The following is a 19015-nucleotide window of genomic DNA, read 5'->3' as shown; positions in this document are numbered from 1 at the left end:
AAGGCTCAGAACTACAGGTTCTGCCTCTACCCAGCTCCTCTCCAAGAAGGCCGTGGATGAATGGAATCATACTTTCTGTTGTCCCCTCCTTTCGCTGCTGACCAGTGGCTGCTGTCTGGTGTCTCTCAGGAACCACCAGGTGTGATTGGTTCCATCCCTGAGCATGCAGGTATCTGCTGCTAAAGTTTGCAGCAGACATAACCTGGAGTCCCTCTTTCAGTTTAGTTACATCTTACTGTCCCTGAATGACTTGGTCCTGCCATTGGGTTTCACACTGCTATAGTAAACCCCTCTAAGACTCTGGCATTTTCTCCATCTATATTTTGGCCTCGGCTACCCAACCCATAGCCTCTGTCACAGTCACTTGATGCCTTGCCTCAGTGGGCTATGGTAGACCCACTCCCCCCAATTCAGCTTTATTCAGCAACTGCTAAGGGACATGCAGGCTACCCCTGAGTTCCTTATCTGCCTCCCTTGCTACCATCTGCCAATGAGATGTGCCATTGCCCCTGGCCACGATGGAAGCAGGTGCTGGTAGGATAGAATCCTACAAAGCTGATGGAGAGGATAGGATTACGGAAAGAACACAAGAGTCCTGTGTTCTGTCTTCTCACTCTGCTTCTTTCTCCTCTTCTTTCAAATCTCTGGCTTTCCAGTTCCCCTGCACCAGTGCTACTCAAATAGGTGCCAAGCTACAGACTGTCACTGGCCCACAACAAGATAAACACCAATACTGAGAGTAAAGTTTTTGATACATTTTTAGCAGTTTTGCAGAGTAATTTTGTTTCTATTGAATCCATTAAAAATGTAGGGCTTTTATTTCATCTGTCTTTGTTTTTCTATTTGATTTTTCTCGTAATTCATTTTTATTATATTTACCAAGTTATAAATGTAAGATGTGTTGGAAACTTTTAAAAAGTGTTCCTTCCTCATGGGAATTTGAGAGGCACTAAACTTCATCATATCTACTTTTTATTCAGCAAGCTTAATGCCTAGAAGGGGCATCCTCTCTTTGCTACAGGAGAAACATGGGGTGAGTCCACCAGACTTGAGCCTGGGTGCACGAAAGAAATTTATGACTTTTTTTTTCTTGACAAAGCCTAACTTTTGCCCTTATTTTAAGTTGTAGATGCAAACTAAAATCTAATTTGACACTCAAAGCTGAGTAGATTTCCTGTGTTATGTTGGGGACTGTGTCCTGACACCCTTTCCCTGAAGCACCGAAACCCATTGTTTCAGGGAGTGAGAAACCCCAGAGCAATATGATGTACAAGATAAGGAAAAGATATATCAAAGGAAATATTATCCTGAGATTGCTGATGTAAGGAGAATTGGTTGGAGAATGACTCTACTTTAAGAATATCTGAAAAGAATGTTTTTCATAATCGTGAAAAAGCCCATATAAGCAATCAATACAATATGTTCTACATGTTCCTGTTCCTTGCAAGAGAGAAGAAAATCTGCAGCAAACCGTAAGCATTCAAGTGTACACTTTGCAATACCTGCAGCAGATACTGGGTCTCAGTCTTTTCCAGTCCAAGACCAATGAAAATAATCTGTACACCACATTTAAACAACATAAATTGAATGCTGTTCCCTAGAGAAAGCTCACACAAGCTGGGATGCCTGAAGCAGTTCTGGCAGTAAGTGGGTGGGTATTATCACTATTAATATTTAATTAAGCTTCTCGCTGAGCATCCTGTTGAAAGGATCTCTAAAAACTAACCTAACATCATTACTCTAACAAAGACCTAAAATAGGAAACAGGAGAAAGCCATAGTGATTTTTCATCATTCTGAACTACCTTGGAGGTAACACTGAATCTCCTTGGAGTTGGTTTCCAAAATACAAGTTCCTCTGTCACCACCCAACTGAAGAAAGGCTAAGTTGTGCTTGAACATAATTGTCTTGATATTGTCTGGTCCTTACCTTCATCCCTTCTTTAAGGACCCAATTTCATTCAATGTGCCCGCCAGACTTGGTCTCAACTCGAGTCAAAATAGGGAGGATCTGATGTGATTTATCTACCAAGTCACACTGTTAGTCTATATACTATTCAAGGTCTATTTGTATCTCTGCTCTCTGCCTTTGATCTGTAATTGTAGACTTCAGACAACTGCAAATCACACTAGGTTTATCTCATTTGAGAGAAAAGAGACTTTTCTTCAAGGAAAATCTCTGTTCTCCCCCACCCAGGTGGATCTCTGCTTCCTGAGCAGAATCCATGCTGTTAAGTTATGCAGGTAAAAGGGCAGTGTCCTTCCTCCCCAGTTTCTGGTATAAGGCATGGCTGTGGCCCTCCTGCCTTTAAAGATGAAATTCCTTATCATACTTAATATATTAAAATATATTCACATTATAGTTTAAATATATGTAATTATGTCAACTAACTTCAGTTGCAACAGACTCACTGATATACTGTCAAATTTTGCAGGAATTTCTTTCATTTGGTGGTTTCATTTCTTTCATTTCATTTTATCTATTTATATGTTCGCATACATATTATATATAAATATATGTTTTTATTTACTTATTTATTTATTTCAATTTGGTAGCTTTCTTGTTTTGGTGTCAATTTGTTTTTAGCTCTCAAATATTTTTAGTTGCCTTGGTCCAGGTCCCCCAGAAGCAGAAACGGAGATGAGGATTCATGTACAGGTGGTTTATTAGAGAAATGATCCCAGGAGTTGGGAGAAGGGAGTGGGAAAAACCAGGGAGATGAAGAAGCCAAGCAGGGGTGTGATTTCAGCTGAAGTCCCAGCCTTAGCTTGGATCTGTGGGGAGCTCTGGAACATAAATCTCACAGCAGGGTTTGTCCTACCTTGTGAGGCAAAGGAGCCAGGCTTTTGTACCCTCATATCAGTCAGTCGTTGGCTGGCAGCCAGTGGATAGGAATATTCCCAGGCACTTTCCTTACTGGTAAGGCAACCATGTGCCAAGGACAGTCCCCTGACAGCAAAGAATGCCAAGGCTGGGGGACAGGAGCACAGTGGTGGTGAGAGGGATTGTGGAGGAGGCATCTGGTCAGGACAAACAGTGTCCAGTACAAGCTTTTAAAAGATCAGTAGCACCATCCTGGAGCACCTACAGGATGAAATATGCCTTGAAACCCAGATGGTTTCTGGCATATCACAGGTCTGCCAAGAAGTGTCTCCCTTCTTCTGTCCAACCTAATCCCATCTTTATCTTCTCCTTTCTTCCTTTAGCCCAGGACAAGCATTATTTGTGGTGTCTGGCACACTTGAGGACTCTGCTAGGTCTCCAGAATTAAACAAGGAGAGAAGCGTTTTAGCATCCTATCTGGTAAAGTAAAAGAAACAATTTTTTCAATGATTCATCTATTTTCATTGTTACAATTTCATATTTGCCTATCTTCTTTTCTGATTGGTTCTTACTCAACAATTGTCTCCCATATTTTAGCTTTGAGTTGTTCTCTCTCTTATTTAATGATCTGACTCCAACTCAAGAGATACCAAGATCCTTTTTATACTATGATGCTTGCACTCTCATTTCCTTTTTTTCAAGTACAGTTCCCAGGTACAGATGTAAAGCTTTCTACTTCAGAATATAAAAGAATGTAAGAGACCATTCCATGAAAAATCTATAGAAAAACTTATTTTGAAAACCTCAGCCCTAGATAGGAATGGTGGTTTTGGCAAAAGCACTGCAAGCATGAAAGCAAACTTGAATCTGGAATTCATATCTATTCCATGAGGACATATCTCTGCTTTCTCCAAGTGGTTAGCTATTTTCCCTAGGAATAATGATATATCAGGACCTTACTGTTGGCCTCTGTGCTACAGCAATGGCCATAGCCCGACCAGCCTCGATGGTGTAAATTCTGTGTTGTTGAGCTCATACATAGCCACATTCCAATCGTTATGAAAGCTTTCTGGTTCTTCACTCCCACTTTCAGTGGGGAGTTCAAGGCTCTAAACTTACTGTTTTTTTTTATAAGCCCTCTAACAAAATCAGGTGCAGTAAACATACCCTGTAATCTTTGTAATCATCATTGTTGCACAGCAATCAAAAGTAACCTCTACCTGATCACTCACAACCTTTCTTTCTATCAGCTCACCATCTCACACTGTCACCACTGGTAATCTGCAGAATCATGACACTATTACACGCCACCCATTACCAGGTTCAACTTCTACCTAACAAAGAGATCATTCATGTGGTCATAAAATATGTAGCAACTCTAGTTTCAAAATCCCTTCCAGAAGGTCTGTTTTCTGAGGCTACTCTTGGTACCAAGAACCACATCATCTAGAGATCTAGCAAAGGTATAGGGCATTTTAGGTGGATAATGAACCTGTGGGGACAAGAAGGGTTGATGAAATAGGATGCTTCACAAGGACCTATAACCTAAAACTGGGATTATTACTACCTTCATTTCAAAAACTCTATACAGCTGTATTACACGTTGCAAAAGTTAAAGAAGATAAATATTATACTTCATGGATACCTAATCCTTTGAAAACATATTTATATTAAGGACTTTTCATTGGTTCTGCCACTCTTCCATATAGATGTATATGTGTGTATATCTATATATGAATGATTGTTTCTAACCTCAGCTTCTTTTTCCCCATTGTTCTAGCTTTTGGCCTGTAGGTATTTCATCAATGTCATATCAATTTGATTTAATGCTTGGCTTCACAGCTAGATTAACAGCCCTACAGAGTGACCACTGCAGAAGTCTCAGGTGTTAGCACCCATGACCACAAAAACTGTGCACCCAGGAGCTATTTATTCGAGGCTCTAGGACAAGCTCCGCACAAACACCTAATCCCCTAGTTTTCTTAAAATTGTTTTCCACCATGTTGTGGGATGTTGTCTGGCCTAACATGATGGGGCATGACATGACAGATATCAAGAGAGTCAGGAAAATGTAGGGGGAAATTTGTCCAGGGGGAAAAAAAAACATAAGACTTTGTGCCAGACCCTTCATGTCAGACTTGATGGAAACACAGACCTACCACCATGGACTCTGGTAGTCAAAGCAAACTTTTGAGTTGTGCTAAGAAACCTTTGGCATGTGTGAATTGGCAGCCTGTATTGCTTCTGATTCAGCATAATTTCTTAAGCTTCTTGGCATGTTTGTTAGGGATTATGAAGCACAAAAGCGCATGTCTTTTTTAAAAGAGAAAAGAGCCTTTTTAGTGATTGTGACAATGTCCCAGATCAAGAAGGCTGGCACTCAGCAGTCATTGGCCAAAGCTGGTAGCTCAGGATCTTGGAAGGTGGGAGTGGGGATTTCACAGCCCAGGTGTCTCCCTGATGCTAACATGCAGGCCTCTGCTTAGGGAAATCACAGTTCTACTCTACCCACATGCCATTGCTTTGTTGGGTATGGTTCCCTCTGGGCTCCTCTAGATCTGGATTAGATACCCCGTGTTTAACACCACCTAGAAATCAATGGTATAAGTGGTCAGTTGACTTTCTTAGTGAAAAAAAGTTCTCCAAAGTCAGGGATATGGCTGAGTTAAGCTTGCTATCTTTCATGATCCTAATTAAAGTTAAACCCAACTATCCAACTCATAAGTGAACTGCAGAGATAGGGCAAAACTGGCAGTTGGAGGAGTGTAATTCTTCCAGAAAGAGTTCCCTTCTCTGAAATACTGCATACCATACTGGGCCTTACCATACCATACAGCATCCTGTCAAATTTCCTGGCTAGTCAAGGGATGAGAGGAGGAAGGTAGGGTTTTAATCACTGGCTTGGCTTTTCCCCCAAACAGATATTCCTTTGAGGTGTCTTATAATTGTAGTCAGACATAACTTTTGTCTGGAAAGCATTCAATTTCACAAGCAGTTGTTGAGAACTTACTATATGTCTAGCACAGTCCTAGGCACTATAGATACAACGAGGAACATAAACAAACTCTATACCATCCTGAAGCCTACACTTGAGAGGAAGGAGAAAGATATTAAAAAATAAATACATAAAATGTATAAAGTATGTAAGATGATGATAAGCATAATAGAAATAAAATAGGAAGAGGGGAGTCAGAGAAGGCAGCAGGGGTCAATTTTAAATAAGGTAGTCAAGGAAGACTTTACAGAAGAGAAGTCAACATTTGAGCAAGGACCTGAAGAAGATGAGGATGATAACACACGGCAACCAGTGGAGGCCAGTGTGGCTGAAGCAGAGAGATGAGCTCAGAGAAAGAGGAGCTGCAGTGCAGGATGTTGCAAGCTCACATGTCTTTTTCCCTGTGTAGTGATGAGAAACCATTGGCGGATTTTGAGCACAACTAATGACTCTTGTAAAAATATGTTGTGTGATCACTCTGTTAGAATCACTATGGCTGCTTTGTTGGAATTGGCTGCCGGGAAGCAAAGGTGGAAGCAGAGAACCCAACCCAGAGGTCATTGCACTGATCCTGATGAGAGGCGACGGTGGCTTGGGCCAGGGTAAAAGCAGTGGGAGTGGTGAGAAGTTGTTGTATTTCAAATATATTTTGCAGCTAACACAGACAGCATTTGCTGATGAGTAGGATGTGGAGTGGGAGAGAATGAGAGGAGTCAAGCTGGACCTCATGAGCAACTGGAAGGCTGGACTCTAATATGTAAGCAGAATCACCTGGCAAAGAAGCCAAGCCAGGTACAAGATGGATTTATATGTTTAATGCTCACCTGTAAAAGGAAGCTAATGTGTGGCTATTTTCTTATGCTTTCATAAATCAGCATGTATTAAATACTTAAGTGTGTTATTTAAAGGATAGGATATGGTCTGCACACATTTAAGTTTCATAACAGTAAATATTATTCCTGCCTCATTAATTGGGAGTTGACATCACCCTCAGTCAGCCTGTGGTTGAGTCTTGCAGGGAGAATGCTCTTGAGTTTTCCCAGCCTTAAGAAAATAACGTGGGCTTTCCTCTAACCTAAAATCGGGAGCTGTGAAAGAGAAAATGCAAAGTTGGATGCATGAACATAAATGAAATCATACAGCAGAATACTATAAAGTTGAAGACTTAATACCAAAGTAAATTTATCCTGTTGTAAAATTTTAGTCCTAATATCTTTTCTTTCAGAGTGTATTTTTTTCTCCCTCCTCCCATATTCTCAGCATATTTTTGCCCTCAAAATTTGGGCAAGGTAACAAAAAATTAGTGTAAAAAATTGAGCAAGAGTCAGACAATATATAAATTATTTTATCCTTTTTTTCAACCATTAGATCACACATTCCAAAGACAATCCCTATTTTTAATTTGATTTCCAAGGAAATAAAATTTCAAGGAACCTCAAGAATCACCACTGTGCTTTACTTTTCTTGTGTCCTCAATTAGTTCTTGCTCTGACTACATTGTATAGTACTTTTGAAATCATGTGGAAGAAGCTTTGAAAGTGGAAAACACCCAGACCCTGGATCAAATCAAATTGTCAAAGTATGACTATGGGGGAGTGATTAAAATACCATAATTCTCAATTTCTATAAAAGGTAATAATGGATAATATTACTGGATAATAATGGATAATAATATCTGATAGGGTTGTATGTAAGACTCAAATTAATTAACATGTATAAAGCACTTATGTAAAAAGCATAGATTTAACATGAACAATGATTACTGTCAGAATTTTTGTAAATATAGAAATAAAACTTCAGTGAGCATAGCTACATTTATAGAGAAACACAATTTTGAGATTAGTCCAAGTTGATAAAAAGATATTTTACTCTATCATAAAATAAGGTCTGTCTTCCAAGAATAAATGAGTGATCATTATTTCACATTTCATGTTTTTTCCCTCATTTTTATGACCAATGCAGGGCATCATATGTTTCACAAACATGACCTGTCTGTATTTTATTCCTTTTATGGCCAAGTGATGCACCATTACATGGATATACCACACTTTGTTTATCTATTAATCAGCTAATAGACATTTGGGTTGTTTCTACCTTTGGGATATTATAAATAATGCAACTATAAACATTCGTATAGAGAATTTTGTGTAAAGGGAAAAATACCTTGTGTTTCAGAGGGTAGACAAAATCTGTTCTAAATGGACAAAAAGTCTCTATTTCCTTGAGTTGATTTCTGGCAAATTTCCACCTTTCTTATTTTCTCTCAGGCCTACCCATCATTCTTATTTTAAACAAGCTATCATCATCCACTCTCACAGGCTGATTCATGGTCTATTTGTTCAACAACCGCAAGGCATCGCATTTACTGAAGAATATACGAGGACCCTCGGGGAGAATGAAAGTGTCGCTGTAAACAGAGCACCAGGTCCATTAGAAGCTCAGTCTGAGAAAAGACATGAGGGTGAGTGGGTGGGTGTGGACGTGAAGAGCTGTATATGTGTTCAGAAGCATTAAAGGTCTCCCCAGGTGTGGAAGGGCTGGCCAAATCATGTTAGATTGAAATGTAGTCGCTGAAGCTCTGCCAGAAAAGGAGAGGCATTTGCGTTAGATGAGATGCACCTGGCCTATTAGCAGCAGGCTGTTCTTCAGAGCTCACATAAAGATAATTTGTCAGAACCCTATTTAACCATTACTTGTAATATGAGCCAATAAACAGTGTGAAAGTCACAGGATCTTGATCATTGTTAAATTATATCCTGGAGAGCCTGAAAGAAGAAATTTATGAGTATACTGATGGAGCAGGTCACCAAGTCCCTGTTTTGACTAAGGTTCCCCCCTTCTTTTTTGGCATGGGAATGCAATTTTTTAAATAAAGGCATCTCATAGTAATAGTATAAAGGTGGGAGTGTACATTGTGTCTCCATGGAAGGCTTGTAAGAATAATGGTCTCACAGAGTTGGTTCAGCAACTGTGTAATGAGCAGAGCACTTACTGTGTGCCAGACATCATGCTACATGCCAGACATGCTGTTGTGAAATAAGATGAACATGGTCCTTGCCCTCACACTGTCCCAGACAAGGTTATTCTCTGATTCTTGGATTAGTGAATCACCCCTGACACATCTGCTGGATATTTCAGTCCTGTAGAATCTGGTTAGATAAACAGTATCTCTCTTATGCCTTTGGATATTCTTGGATTCTTAAATATCAGTCTAACAACTGAGCACTTGTGTGTGCCAAACACTTTGCTAGGCACAGCAAGTTCAAAGAATAATTAAAATATATAGTCCTTCAGCAGCATGTAAAGCAATGAAGCTAGAACACTCCCTTACACCATACACAAAAATCAACTCAAGATGGATCAAACACTTAAAACATATGACAAGATACAATAAACCTCCTAGAAGAAAATATAGGCAAAACATTATCTAACATACATCTCAAAAATGTCCTCCTAGAAGAGTCTACTCAAGCAACAGAAATAAAAGCAAGAATAAACAAATGGGGCCTAATGAAACTTACAAGTGTCTGCACTGCAAAGGAAACCATAAGTAAAACAAAAAGACAACCTACGGAATGGGAGAAAATTTTTGCAGATGAAACCGACAGAGGCTTGATCTCTGGAATATATAAATATAGCAGCTCATATGACTTAATAAGAAACAACCAAACAACCCAATCCAAAAATGGGCAAAAGACCTAAACAAGCAATTCTTCAAGGAAGATATACAAATGATCAATAGACACATGAAAAAATGCTCAATATCACTAATTATCAGAGAAATGCAAATTAAAACTACAATGAGGTATCACCTCACACCAGTCAGAACGGCCATCATTCAAAAGTCGACAAATGACAAATGCTGGAGAGGCTGTGGAGAAAGGGGAACCCTCCTACACTGCTGGTGGGAATGCAGTTTGGTGCAGCCACTGTGGAAAACAGTATGGAGATTCCTCAAAAGACGAGGAATAGACTTACCATATGACCCAGGAATCCCACTCCTGGGCATATATCCAGAAGGAACCCTACTTCAGGATGACACCAGCACCCCAATGTTCATAGCAGCACTATTTACAATAGCCAAGACATGGAAACAGCCTAAATGTCCATCAACGGATGACTGGATAAAGATGTGGTATATTTATACAATGGAATACTACTCAGCCATAAAAACTGACAACATAACGCCATTTGCAGCAACATGGATGCTCCTGGAGAATGTCATTCTAAGTGAAATAAGCCAGAAAGAGAAAGAAAAATACCATATGAGATCGCTCATATGTGGAATCTAAAAACAAACAAACAAGCAAACAAAGCATAAATACAAAACAAAAATAGACTCATAGACACAGAATACAAACTTGTGGTTGCCACGGGGCGGAGGGTGGGAAAGGATAGATGGGCTTTCAAAATTGTAGAATAGATAAACAAGATTATACTGTATAGCACAGGGAAATACACACAAGATCTTATGGTAGCTCACAGAGAAAAAAATGTCTCAATGAATATATATATGTTCATGTATGACTGAAAAATTGTGCTCTACACTGGAATTTGACACAACATTGTAAAATGATTATAAATCAATAAAAAATTTAAAAAAATATATAGTCCTTGCCTTAAAAGTACTAACAATCTAGGATGTGCTTATACATGTGCAATACCATAAACCATAGCATGTACATATACCAGGTATATGATGGAAAATTCTAAAATAGAGGTATAGAGGTATAAAAAAATAGGAGCACAGAAATCCTCATCCTTCCAAAGAATATGGCTGGTGGTTGTGCAGCAGAAGAGTTGGGGAGTTTTCACAGAGAAAGTGAGGCTTGAGCCAGCTCTAAGGATTAAAAACATTTGGGCAGATAGTGAATGAAGTTAAGGGAACTCTGCTTGGAGGGAATAGCTTGAGGAATGGCTGAACAGCATGAAAGTAGTGTTTGGAGGAAGGGCAAATAGGCAGACATCCTGTCTATTATTTTCTCTGTCACCTCCCAAAGACGAAAGGCTCAGACTCAAAGACAGTTCCGGTTAAACACTTCAATGGTAAGTTAAGACCAGTCTGTCATTTCTCATTTGAACACCTGGAAGGTCTCTAAGCACATCAAAGTATGCTCAACTTTCTGGGGCTTAGCACATACTCAACTTCAATTTCTATAAAAGCACAGGACAAGTTTAATAGGCAAACAATGTTGATGGATAGGATCTTGCCATGTCAACACTAAGTAGAGACTCAGGTTTAAGTACAGTATGTCCTTTAGCAAAACTGACACTAGGTAGTCCTCCAATTTTCTGTGATGACTTTAACTTGGATATAACTGGCAATGCTCTTCCCACAAATTTATGTTAATTGGGTTACTACAGGTCAAGGGCAAACTGTGTTCAAACCCGATGGAAGCATCACAGCATAGTGATAAGTTCTGAAATCAAATTGCCTTTGTCTAGACTCAAACTCTTCTACCTGCTAGATTTACTCTTTTCGAACCACACAAACTCACTTGGCCTCAATTATTTCACTTGTAAAATGTGAATACAATTGTACCTGCCTTAAGGGCTGTTGTGAGGATTAAATAAAATAGTACATGTAGAGCACTCAGCCTGGGACCTGTACAACATTGGCATATGTGAGCTGCTACTGCAGAGTTGTGGGGAAGACCCTGGGTATCCTTTGGTTCTCATCTGAATCTGAATCCTGCCTCCATGAAATCTTTACTTAGTTTCTAAACTTTGGTTTCTTCATTTATAAACAAGACAATTGTGAAGGTTAAATAAGAAAACTACATCTCAATAAAACTGGAAAAAAGATATATTGAGAAAAAATGTATATGTAAAGTGATAACCACAATACCTGGCACACAGTAGGTGCTCAAAAAGAACAGTTGTCAATGTTATTATTCATGTTATATAAATCATACCAAAGGAAAATTTAAATGTTCTTAACAGTCATATTTTCTAAAATTAATTTTTGGTGTAAAGTAATTATGAATACATTCTGAATATTTAATAAAAGCCTGTGGTTGGCCCTTTTGCACAGTGCGGATCCTCTGATGACTGTCTCTTTATTTGTATTAGAAATTTCCTGGGGACTTTCTGCTTGTCAGCAGCATTTCCCCATTTCTGTCTTAATATTTAGACTTTTTAGCTTTAATGTCTATTGATACTTAGGTTTTTTGGAGGAACTGTTGGGGTTGGTTTACTTGGGAAGCAGACCCTGATACGTAGTGAGGAATATGGAAGGTTTTAGGAGAGTAAAATTGAAGGAAGTAGCCAGGATCGGGCAGGGATAGGCTTCAGATTCACTGCAGACCTACAAGGCCTCTGCCAGGCCAGAGGAGAGCTTCAGAGCAAGATTTAACCCATTAGTGTCACCATGAGCTTGATGGAAAGGGTTGAGTCCTTGTACTCTGCCTTCACCAATTATTGCTCAGAACCATTCTGAGAAGCACATAATCTTAGCTTGGCTTAGTTGTTTTCCAGAGCACTCCAAGACAGGTATGCCCTCAGCTTGAAAACTGAGATGGATTGTGAAGGAGAGAGCTGGAAGCCTGCAGCTAGTTGAATCCCTCACAGCCACGCAGCAAGTCCATTCCGGGAGGAACATCTGAAGAGTGCATGTCTGCGTCTGCCACCAGAAGATTTCAGGGGATAATAATGGCAACAATGGACCCTGTCTTGATTGTTCAGGTCGCTTTAACAGCACACCACAGACTAGGTGGCTTATAAACAACAGAAATTTATCTTTCCCAATTCTAGAGGGTGGGAAGTCCAAAATCAAGGCATGGGTAGGGTCAGTGTCTGGTAAGACTCAGCTTCCTGTTTCACAGAAGGCCATCTTGTTGTGCTCTCATGTGGCAGAAGGGGCAAGGGAGTTCTACGGAGTCTCTTTTATAAAGGCACTAATCCCAGTTAAGAGGGCTCTGCTTTCATGATCTAATCACCTCCCCAAAGCACTCCCCCTCTGCAAATGCTATCACTGTACTATCGGGGATTGGATTTTAACATATGGACTTTGGGGAAAAACAAATATTCAGTGCATAGCAGACCCAGTTTATGTACTTCCCCACATTTTCTTAGCCCCTAACCTGTCCCTGGAGTTCAGCTGCTTTCCCAAGGAAGAGCCCCAGCAACCCCCAGTTTCCCCTTATCTCCTACACCAGCAGCTGCTTCAGCTTCCCCTGAGCTGTGGGCCAGGTTCACATTTGGCCTCCACTGCACCTTCCATGGGTAGAGATTGCAGCAGCTCTGACATTCACCCCAGTCAACTAGATCCTTGAAGGCTCTGGCTCCCTAACTTCTGAACTCAGATGAGGTCCCATGCATAGGACATAAATTTGTCCAGGTAACCGGACCTGCTGGAAGTGAAGGAGAATTAATGCCCCACGGGCTGAACTCTGACCAATGAGAAACAGAAGATTAAAAGGACCAAGCAAAGAAATCTCTTGTACTTCCTCTCCTCCGATGGACTGTCCCAGGATGCCGTGGATCCATGTACCCTATCTGCTTGACGTCCCATAAGATTGAGTGCCTGCCTGTGTTTTCTTGTGACTCTATTGCCAGCTCAAAAACACTACCTTGCACTTGTTTCCCTCTATCCCTACCTCATTTCTTTTTTGTTTGTCTCTCTTACTGCCCTGGAATCCCAGTTCCAAATAAAGTTTTAGCACATAACCTTAGCTTCCAGATTATTTTCCTGGACCTGAGCTGAGAAACTGGTTAATTATTCCATGATTATTATGTGTCCAGGATTGTTCTAGGAGCTTTAAATATGCCCTCATTGGATTTTCAAAACAACCCAATGACAGAAGTATCCTTAGTATCATCATTTCTGTTTTACAGGTGAGGAGCCAAGGCAAGGAATATTAAGGATCTTCCACAAAGTTCTATAGCTAGGATTTGAAATACAGATGGCTTGACTCTATAGACACAAGGCCCTATGTTGCATCTGCAGCTGAGTTTGTCCTCAAGTCTGTTTTTATGGTTAAATGTAAATGTGGTACCAATTCCACTGGCAAAAAGTACATCCAAGGGAGTACTGCTGAATCCAACATGATATAAGAAATCGTTATCTGATTAGAAAATTTGAATTAAGTGAAGAAAGATCATCTAGAGGCCTTGGAACAATAATTGGGAAGTCTGGATTCCTCCTGGCTTCCTCAGTTTAGTTAGCTATTTGGATTTGGATAAATCACATAACCACTCTGTACCTACTCACTAGCTACAGTATGCATGTATAATCCCTAAATTGCCTGTTTCACATAATTTTTTAATAAGTGGATAAGTCATCTATGAAAGCATTTCTAAATACTAAATTATTACTGCCATCTCAATACGAGTAATTCTATTAACAAAGGACTTACTAAATATTATGAAAATTTATATTAGTTTTTTACATCTCCAAAAAAAAGGACGGAAGTAGACTTTTGAAGACACTAGAATACAACAAGACAATACAAATTTAAAATAATGAACAAAAATAAGGCAAAAGGAAAAGTTGCAAAGCAAATAGATCTAGGAACAAGAGCTATGCACGGCACAAATGCTATCTACCTTTGCTAGTGGTGGAATACACATTTTATTCTGTGCTTTCTGGAGCCAGCATAAGAAGACAACATCATCAGTTACTGCACTCCTAGCATTCACAAACTGAAAACCAGCCAATTGCTCAAATAATCCTGAAACTGAGAGCAGAGAGAAATTTCTCTACTGATCTGCACCCAGAGGACTTTACAAAAGTAATGAATAGTACCCTCAATAATATTCTAGCAATGCACACATTTTTCCCCTCAGGATAGGGTAATGACAACACAGAATACAACTGTATAAAGTAATCCTGGGAAAAGCCCACTCTGAAGCAGTCTGTGCTATTCCAGCTCAATCCTGAGCTATCTTTTATAATTCCTAGATAAATAGATAAAACAGAACATAATATGAATAATAAAAATAATAAAAATATTAATAGCTAATTCATTATTTTATTCAACAGAAAGTTCTTTGGGCAACTACTGCACGAGCCAAACACTGCAGAGATGGCAGTGAACAAAACAGATAAAAATCAATGCCACCACTGAGCTTCATTCTAAGTAAAAAAGACAGACAATAGATAGTTAAATACATTGTATGTCTGGTAGTGATAAATGCTATGGAAAAAGATAAAACTGAGAAGTGGGATAAAACAGCAGTAGAAGAATTTAGCACTATTGAAGTAGGAGTGTGTGAGCTCACACACACAAAAAAATCTCAGATTGTGTCTATAAACTTGTACCCTTTGGAGTCTGTAATATTAGGAGGCAATAATGTTCTTTGCTTTTTTCTGTGAGTGGCCAAAGCAAAACTTGTATCAAAGTTAAACAAGCAAGACTATTACAAGAGGAGAAAGAGGCCAGAACTGTCTGAACTCAGCCCCACTGAAACAGAGGGTGGAAGGGTCTTTAAGGGCTAAGATGACTGGTGGCAAATTCCTGGAGGACGCTGGAGCATGATCAATGGGATGTGTGGAGCACGCTGAGTTTACAAATGTTTTTCTCTGTTATCAGGCCATCTGTGTTCACTAACAAGTGCCCGTGGGCTCCAATGTTTCCTCAGAGACTGAGAGACGTAGGGTGTAGGGTGCTACCTTCCATGATAATTACATTGCAAAATGATAGCTCTGAGGTCCCTGAGAAAGACATTCATGGATTGTAAAACTGAAAAGAGGCTTTTAAAAAGAATGACAACTAGAGGGACAGAGAAAGAATGTACAATTACAAGTTTTCTTATGTAAATCCCCTCGGAAAAGGGAGATCAGGGCCTAGAGTCAGGAAGAAGTCTGTCCAAAATGTAGTCCTGCTGAGGGAAACATAAAGCCATCTTGGCCCATATGTATCCACTCACACATAATTGCACATAATTTAACTTCAACATATAGGCTTTGCTATTAGTGCTCACAATGCTTCCTCTTTATTATGTCATATTTACTTGACAGAATCAGCACAATAAGCATTGTTAAAATGTGTTATATAATTACATGGAAGTTGCTTTATACCATAAACAATGAGACAACAGACAGCAAAAATAATATGATTTGTACATACTCCATCATTACTAATAGAATATAAACAAGCCAATACGGTGGGATATTGGTGTTCAACAAATGTATGTTTGCTGATTGGTCACCAAATTTTGTTTGATTTCATGATCCATTTCTTACCAATGTATTAGAAGATGTCTATTAAATGCTTTTTTGTGTTTTAAGAGCACTTGGGAGATATTTCAGGATATTTCTGAAAACCATTTGTATCATCATTGCGGAATGTCACATATCCAGCTAAGGATGATTTTAAAGAGTAATACATCAGAACCTCTGCAGTCAAGGAGGAAGGTCAATAATGTTTACATGGGAAATGTCATAGCATCCATTTTTCCACCAAGTGGAGGATCCATTTTCAACTCAAACTCAGTTTGAAAGTTATTCTTCTTTCTGAAGGAAACAAAATTTAACAATCCCTCAGTTTTTCTATTAGGGAGAATGTGGAGGGAGGAGACTGAATGAGAGAGAGCAGTCAGGGCACAAGAATGGTAGAAAGCAGTAGATCAAGGCAAACAGAAAGAAGGGTTTCCAGAGGGTTAATCAGAGGCCGGCAGTGTGGGGAAATGTCACTGTCTTTTAATACTCTTGATAAAGACTATAAATGAAATCATTCAAAGACCAAGAATTTTTTCTTGTAACAACATGGATGGACCTGGAGGATATTATGCTAAGTGAAATAAGTCAGACAGAGAATGACAAATACTGTATGGTATCACTTACATGCAGAATCTAAAATGACAATAAACTAGTGAATACAACAAAAAAAGAAACGGACTCACAGATATAGAGAACAAAATAGTGGTTACCAGTTGAGAGAGGAAAGGGGGAAGGGGCAAATTAGGGGAAGAGGATTAAGAGATTTAAACTATTATGTATGAAATAAACAAACTACAAGGATCTGTTGCACAATGCGGGGAATATAGCCAATATTTTATAATAAATACAAATGGAGTATAACCTTTAAAAACTATGAATCACTACCTTGTACACCTGTAACTCATATATTATACATCAACTACACTTCAGTAAAGAAGTCTTTTAACTTTTTAAAAAAGAATTTTTTGCTACTACTAATAAACACTGACATAAAAATAAATGACCATCTCAATGAAAGTCAACTGGGGACAGCAAGGGAGTAAGAGGGACAGATGAGAGTAAGAGGGATCTAGATAATAAAGGAAAATAAGTCCAATGAGACCAAACCAGAAACAATTAGCCAGCACACACTTGGCTTAACCCTGGAAAGGAAGGATTTGAAATTTTGGCAGAAACCTACAAATTTTAATTAGAACTTATAAGTAATTATGCTTAAGTTAACGTACTACTGAGTTCCAGTTATTTCAACGAATCCTTCATTTTTCCCATAAAGTCTAGAGATACAAGACCCCAATAGGTACATTGAAGATGGAAACCCAGGTCAGAGGAATCCTAACCTGACCACAGCAGTTAGGATTCTGGTGCCCAGTAGGGCAGAAAACATAAATAGAGCCCCTTAGCAGGCCTGATTTCCTGTCTGGGACTGTTCCCATGTCACAGCTTAGAATCAGGAGGACTACTAGCAACCTATTTCCCCTGTACTTCAAGTAATGAGTTAAAGCATTTTCTCACAAGAAGAACATGAGTACTGTTAAGGGATCCTTGGCAGTACACTTGGCATACAGAACTCACAGAGCTTGCCACTGGAGATCAACCATTTATTTTCTAAACAAAGGTCAAGATGAAGCTTGAGGGATTTAGCTAAATCTCTAATACGAAAGAATACAGTTAAGATTGGAGTTCACCTCTTCCTTCCTAAATCTCACAAGAGAGGAAACCTGCCCAAGGCACTGGGGAGCAAGGTACCTAATGCACAAATGTTAATATTGTCCTCTAGCACTTTGTGAAAATAAATCCATAGAAAGCGTTAAAACTCCCTCCATTTTTGTTTTTGTTTTCTTTTCTCCTGTTTTCATTCTCTTTACTTCAACCCAGGATCAGCACATGACTGAGATGACTAGGTACAAAAGAGAAGGGAAACCAATGGTGTGGATTTAAGTTTCTGTCTAGATTGATCATTTCAGCAGGGACAGTATGCATATTAGAAAATGCATCAGGCAGGTATAAGTAATCTCTATTCTCTTGGCATTTAAAAAAGTTATTAAATAGAAGTCATAAGATATTGCTTTTACCTGCAATGGTATTTTTTTTAATTTATTCATTTTTTAATTGAAGTACAGTCAGTTACAATGTGTCAGTTTCTGGTATACATCACAATGTCCCAGTCATGCATAAACATACATATATTCATTTTCTGCAGTGGTATTTTCTTTAAAGGAAAATGATCAGTGGAAAATGGTACTAGGATTGTTTAATTCAGAATTATTTTGAAGCTCCTATAAGTTTCTATACAGCTCTGCCAATGTATTCCATTTCTGACAGTCTTATGAGTCACTGGCATCTTGTCAATTATAGTAGCCAACCTCTCTACCTACGTATCTACAGGAAATTAGCAGGCATGTGAATTTAAGAGATGTATCAGGGAAAATACAACAGCAGCTCCAGAAAGCGGATCAAATAATCTCTCAAAAGGCAGAAGGGATATCAGGTTCCTCTGCCTTGATTTTGAATACACTCCCCCATTTTTTGCCCTTTTGAAAATCTGGATAATATGCAAACTTTGATATATCCAGGTTTTTTAATCCTGCCAAGAAAACATTATACATGTGAAATTATCAAGAAGACAGCACTGCTGCTAATTTTCAGAAGAAACACAAGGAAAAAAAAATCAAACCACAGAGCTTATGAAAAGACCCTAGAGCACTCAGAGCTTGTAAATGAAACATGTTGTTTCCTTTAGTTTGAGTTTTTCCTTTCATGAGGAAAACTCTAAGATATACAAAAAGAGTTCTTTATAGCTGGACGCTCTTGTATTGTTAATGGCTTTTGACAGTGTCCTACAGCTTATTTAATCCAATTGAATTTGATTAGTCATGTCAGTAACAAGATAAACTAGTTGACAGAGGGAATTTTCTTCAGCCACTGCTTTATATCAAATCCGCAAATTCAGTTGTCTAGAAAAAAAGAGACAGGGGCAGGAGAGAGCCAGAGAGGCCATTCTAATCCAGGCTATTCCTGAAATTTGAATTTGACTA

At 39.0% G+C, this 19015-nt stretch overlaps 1 long non-coding RNA gene across 1 annotated transcript in view; it reads right to left on the bottom strand.

Annotated features, from left to right (window-relative positions):
- Window positions 1–6754: 6754 nt before the first annotated feature.
- The window catches only part of LOC140695999 (uncharacterized), a 140254-nt gene continuing 127993 nt past the window's right edge, over window positions 6755–19015 (bottom strand). The window contains exon 5 of the long non-coding RNA XR_012071907.1: window positions 6755–6906. This is a non-coding gene — a long non-coding RNA (uncharacterized lncRNA). The remainder of the gene's footprint in view (window positions 6907–19015) is intronic.

This window comes from Vicugna pacos, chromosome 4 (genome assembly GCF_048564905.1).
Source record: "Vicugna pacos chromosome 4, VicPac4, whole genome shotgun sequence".
NCBI lineage: Eukaryota > Metazoa > Chordata > Mammalia > Artiodactyla > Camelidae > Vicugna > Vicugna pacos.
This window is presented reverse-complemented; position numbering and strand designations above follow the sequence as displayed.